The 6124-nt window shown below is 39.1% G+C and overlaps 1 long non-coding RNA gene across 1 annotated transcript; it reads left to right on the top strand.

Moving 5' to 3' along the window:
- Positions 1-2677: 2677 nt before the first annotated feature.
- On the top strand, positions 2678-5613 carry LOC141729746 (uncharacterized). The gene is made up of 3 exons (XR_012581194.1): positions 2678-3282; positions 4885-4949; positions 5568-5613. It is a non-coding gene; the product is annotated as an uncharacterized LOC141729746 (long non-coding RNA).
- The last annotated feature ends 511 nt before the right edge of the window (positions 5614-6124 follow it).

Below are 6124 nucleotides of genomic sequence, written 5' to 3'. Positions count from 1 at the left end.
GATTTTCTTTACCTGACTGTTATATTCATTGGTGGTATATGGTGTGTTGTTTAATTTCTTGGTATGATTAACTCAGTGTAAGTTGTTTTTTGAGTGAACTAACTTTCTGGATGGGTTGGTTTGTATTTGAGACAGGATTGATTTCAATAGGTTTCTTTCATAGACTTGTGATAGGTATTACTGGGGTTTTGGCTTTGTTTACTGTATGCATAAACATACAGCTTTGGTTGGGCCAGCTGGGCTGCCGGAGTTTGTGGGTGTGAATTTATTCGATGGCTTTTGTTAAATGCAGTGTTTAATTTTTGACAGGTTTTTCAATGTAGTGGTTTTAAGGTGGTTTTTAGAATTGATTGTATGGTTTGATGTTGTTCATAGTTGCTGTCCGGTAAGGGATGTGGTATGAGTACTTGAACGTTATGGTTTTGGTTTTCCTAAGTTCCATTTTCTTTCTGGTTCGATAGGTTTTTTTAGTTTTATTTTTGGTGCCAGGGGTATTCACGTGGTGGGTTTTTATAGGCAATATGTTTTTTAATTTGGGTAGTGATATTTTTTAGTATTTTAACAGTTTAGATTTTTTATTTTTATGCTTTGAATTAGTTTTCTTTTAATTTTAAATTAAGTTTTATAGATTATTGGTTTTTATTTGTGCATTAGCATAAAGGTAGAGCTTTGGGGGCTTCTTTTAGTACTGTTTAGGGTCAGTTGTACAGTTTTGAGTCTAGTGAGTTGGTTTGATTTAATTTTTAGTGGGTGTTTGTTTTTCTTAGCAGTTGTGTCATTTTCAAGGTGTATTTGAGGTTTTTGGGGTTTTTGAGATACTGGTTTAGGAGGACGTTTATGATGAGCATGTGCGCAGGTTTTGGGCTAGTTGAAGTGGGATTTAAAATTTATTTTGGGTTAGGTTTATTTGAGTGTTTATGAGGGTTCAATGTTGTGGGATGTTTGTTCCGTTAGTGATAAAAATAGGTTTTGTTTTGATGTGCTGCGATGGGATGAGCGTGTGCTGCGTGCCGGTGCTGACAAAGGTACAGTATTGTTGTGGCTTATTTATATGGTTTAATATAGAGATGAAAATAGAAATAAATATACATTTAAAAAGAAATATAACATTAGAGTGGTAAACATAAATATTGAGAACAGATACATATATAAAACTATAATTCATGGTATAGAATTGTAAGATATCATATAGATAAATGATAGTCTGTTATATATATGCACAAAGATATATAAATATAGATTGTAAATATAAAAATACTTAAATATAGTTAAATTGGGGGTTTTATTAGGTTGTAGACCTGTTTTTATTAATAAATCATATAAATAGAAATAAAATAAAAATTCAGATACAAATATATAGGGAAATACAAATATCTATAAATATTGATATTAAATAAATCCAAGTAAAAGAAATATACAATACAGAAATCTTCTATCTATGCTTATATTAGAGGGCATTCTCCCTAAGATATATACAATATCTATGAATATAATGAATAAAAATTATCAATCTAAATATGATTATAATTTTGAAAGATAAAGTTACTTGTTAAATTTTAAATGTGGTTGAAATAAAGAAGTGTCCTTGGTTTTGATTTGGTTAGAGGCAGGAGTTTTATTTTAAATAATAGAAGTGTTATAGAAATGTGAATCTTAAGATAGAAATAGATAATAAATATATAAAGGGAGATTGCTAAACTATGACTACAAATTGAACTATAAATATAGGTAAGTAATATGAAGAGTTGTAGTATAGAATATAAATAACATGATATGGCAATATAAATTATAAATGGGAATATAAATATAAAAATAGGTAAGTATAGTTTAAAAGAAAGGGAATTTTTGGCTTTTATTTAAGTAGAGGCAGGGGTTTTATTTTAAATAAGTGTTACAGAAGTAAAAATCTTGACGCAGAAATATGTAATCAATGTATAAAAATATATAACTGCTCGCATCAGATGTAATGTAGAATATAAATTTATTTACAAATTGAGATTGATAAAGATAAATGTATAAGTAAGCAATATACATTAATGTACATTATAAATGCAAATAGGAATATAAAAATCAGACATAAGGATAAAACCTATTTAAATATTGTTTGAACGAAAGGGTTGGGTTTTTTTTTATTCTTACTGGGTTAGAGGCAGGGTTTTTATTTTAAATGATATGAATGTAGATATTATTGGTATATATTTCTCAATATTGAGATATACAATCAAGATATAAATATATATATAAACACAAAATATAAGTAAATAGAGATAATAGGAAGAGATGTAATGGAGAATACAAATAACAGCATACGTAAGTATACATTTTAAATGTAAATGTGAATATGGACCTGAAAAACAGAATTTTAAAAAATATTGAAATACAGTTGAGAAGAAAGGGTTTTCTTTTTGGCTTTAACGTGGGTGGAGGCAGGGGTTTTATTTTAAATAATGGAAGTGCTACAGAAGTAAAAATCCTCACACAGAAAGATATAATAAATATATAAAGATCTGAAGAAAAATACGAAAAAAAATAGAATTAATAGGAAGAGTTGTAACATAGAATATAAATTTATAAATAAATGGGAAAATAGAAATGCAAAATCGAACACACATCAGTATAGAATTTAAATATAAATGTGGATCTAAATTTGAAAAATATTATTTAAAAAAAATGAAATACAGTTGAAATGAAAGGGGTTTGTATTTGGCATGTATGGGTGGACGCAGGGGTTTTATTTTGAATCCTGCAAGTGTTAGAGAAGTAAAAATCCTAAGAGAAATGTATACTTCCAATGTAAAAATAGGTATATTTCGAGCGGGGCCGAATTGTTCGGAAGAGGCGAAGAGCCGAGTGTTGCCGAGAAGAGGCGACTGGAGCCGAAGAGCCGAGTGTGGCCGAACAGAGCCGACTTGAGCCGAAGAGCCGAGTGTGGCCGAAAACAGCCGAGTTTACACCAAGAGCCGATGATAGCCGACTGGAATCGATAGCCGAGGGTAGCCGACACTGGCCGCATTTAGACAATGCGCCGAATGTGACCGAGTTTAGCCCAAGCGTGCCGAGTTGGGCCGTAGAGCCGAACTGAAACGAGTTTAGACCAAGAGCCGAAGCAAGCCGAATTGAGCCGAGTTTCTTTAAACAGAACCGAAGGACGCCGCAGCGCTCTCCCTGCAGGTCTCCGGGGCACACGGCAGGGGGCGCTGTGCCTGCAGTGCGCCGGGACAGACGGCAGGGAGCACTGGGGCTGCAGTTCGCCGACACACACGGCAGGGGGCGCTGTATAAAGTAAGTATAAAATATCAACTATCTATAAGAAGAAATAAAAGCTCTATGTCATGTGCAGCAGTAGAAAATTTCAGGCTCCCAGGGAATAAATAGTTTTCTTTACATCATTTTCGTTTTGCAGGTTTTTTTTACTCCCAGGTAGCCTGAAAGTTTCTACTGCTGCTTTTTTATTCTTAAGCTAGAAAGGAAAACCAAGATCAGAAACAGAAGAAAAGGAAAGGAAAAGGGAAGGAAAGGAAAGGAATCAGGACCACAAGAGGGAAGGGAAGGGGTGAAAAGCAGAGTGAAAAAGGAAAAAAGGTTGGAGCGAAAAAGAGAGGGCATTCGGGAGGAGCGTTGCTGCCTCAGGTCCTTCCCCGCCCGGGGGCGAAGGACCCGTTTGATGCCCGGGAGGGACTGCAGCTCCCGGTGGCGGAGGACGGAGCAGTGGCTGTCAGCCCGAGACTACAACTCCCGGCAGGCCGTGCTGCCGGCGAGGCGTGTGACGCAACGGCTGGCGCGGCACCGGAGTGGCTGGCGTGCCAGGCGGCCGCGCGGGGCTGTGCGCGGGCTGCTCCCGGCACCTCTCCCGCGCGGGACGGCGCTGCGGCGGCGACGCTGGAGGGGCGAAGCCTCCGTCTGGCCGCCCGCACGGAGCTGAGCAGCGCGGAAGGAGCGTCGGCCCGGTTCTTCGGCCTTACTCAGCGGTAGCGATGGCGGAGGGCGAGGCGGTGCTTTGCTGCCGCGGGCCGGGAGCTGCAGGAGCCGCCCCGGGCGAGCGGCGCCGGGCGCTCCCGCGGTCCCGGTGGGGCGGCTGCCCTCAGGCTGGCGGAGGCGCAGCAGCCCGCGAGCTGCAGCCGTCTCCCGCGGGCTGCTGCCGGTGCTGCGGGCGGAGGCGGCTCCGCCGCGTGTTGGGCGTTGCGAGCAGAGAGCGCTGCGATATCGCCGGAATGACTGGGCTGCTGCCTGCGCTAGTGCTCGAGGCTCTTTCTGCCATGCAAACGGATGGAGCGGCGCTGAGCGGTAAAGCCAGAGATGGCCGGGAGAATGCCCAGCGCAGGGAGCAGGCGGGCTGTATCCTTCCGATGGCACAGGTGCGATCTGCAAACTCATCCCCTTCTGCCCCTGCCCTCCCGAGCCCCAGGGAAAGTGCTTTCCAGCATTGTCGGGCTTCTGAAAGACAAAACTTGTGATTTGACACTAGCATCCAGAAAAGGTTTCTGTCTAGATTAGCAAATGCCTAAATTCTTCTTGGTTACATCCCATGACCGGTTTTAGGCAGTGACTTTATACTGCTTTTAGGATTTTCTTGTACAAAGGTGAGAAAATAGGCAGGTCTGATAGTGGTTTCACTTTTTTTCTACTTCACGTTCCATGAGATTCTTTTATCCAAGCACTTGTTTTAAAATTGTACTGTAGGCGTTTATGGTTCACTTTTTTTTTTCTTTGCAGCACCCGTGACTTTTTTTTTTTTCTCTAAATCGGGAGTAAATGTAGCTGAGTAAAATGACCTTGGTTTTCTTCTTTCTTTTTCAACTGAGTTGTTTTTATTAAAAATCCTATTTGAATATGTAGAAGAAGTGGGTATGTCCTGTAATATATCCTAGCTTTTCTTGTTTACAGGGTACTCAGAAAATATGTCTCCCTTAGAGTCCCACAGAAACGTTCTCAGTGCGATCTCTGTCAAGGTATGCATTTACAAATAAGTGATCCCTTTAGATATTTGACTGTGTACCTTTTCCTGTAATTCAGAGCTTGCGTTCCGTGGCTTTTATGATAAACCTATAAAACATGTAAAAATGGTTTTGCACGTCTTAATTGTTGCAGGCAGCACGAAGTGGATTTAGAGCCTGTTCTTGACCAGACAAAGGGAAAAAGTGTGACTTTGATGCTGAACTTGTCATTTTTCATTGGACTTGTCTTTAGTTATTTAGGAATAGAGAGAACTAGAAAAAGAGAGAAATAGAATTGGTTATTGAGCACTCCTCAAATGCTCACCGTGATTCAGTGCAGAGCCGAAGTGAAGGGTGATGGAACAGAGCTCTGTGCTTTAGAAGGAAATAAATTTAAACCTGACCTCCACACAGTGTCTCACTAACTTCTGTTGTTTTAAAATACAAAATACGTTTAGGAAGTGTTGGAAGTTAGTATTTTGGGAAAGAAATGGCAGTTCCACAGAACATTGCATTTAACAGAGGCTCTCGGAACGATTCATGTTGTAACTGCTGTCACTGCAATCGGTTGGTGGTTCAGCCTTGAAATGTGCTCTTGCCCTTCTATAAAGCACTGTTTTGTTTGCCTTTCAGTGCTATGAGTCTTGATAAATTGGAGAAGAGCCCAAGAGAAATTTTTCATCCCTTGATATGAAAGGTAGGAAGTGACTTTTTTTGGTTTGGTTCTTTTTCTTTATTATTTTCTGGAAATAAAAGTAATTAAGTATAGGTATGACTGGTTTGTTTCTTCCAGTAGCAGGTGATAATAATAGTAGTAGTAATAGTAAAAATAATAATAGAAAAAATAATAATAATAGTAACATAATGCTACTTAAACTGTCTTTATCCATTGAACTGGCCATTTCAAATCAAAACTTGTAAACACAAATCCAACCATCATCCTTGTAGAATCTTTCACAGCAGTGGGCTAAAGATCCTGGTTTTGTTGACAGGATTTATCGGTTCTGGAAGAACAAGAGGGAAGTACAAGCCTAACTACTTCTAGCTCACAGACCCGTCCAGTGAATACAGCTTTGTATTTTGATGGGCTTGTGATGACTTTGAAATCGATTGCTCATTACAGTAAAAAAAAAAAAATGTTTTTTTGAACGTGACAGCAGAAATAACTTTCAGTACCAACTTAATAATAA

Source organism: Zonotrichia albicollis, chromosome 8 (genome assembly GCF_047830755.1).
Source record: "Zonotrichia albicollis isolate bZonAlb1 chromosome 8, bZonAlb1.hap1, whole genome shotgun sequence".
NCBI classification, from domain to species: Eukaryota; Metazoa; Chordata; class Aves; order Passeriformes; family Passerellidae; genus Zonotrichia; species Zonotrichia albicollis.
The sequence above is the reverse complement of the archived record's forward strand: the minus strand, read 5'-3'. Positions and strand labels throughout refer to the sequence as shown.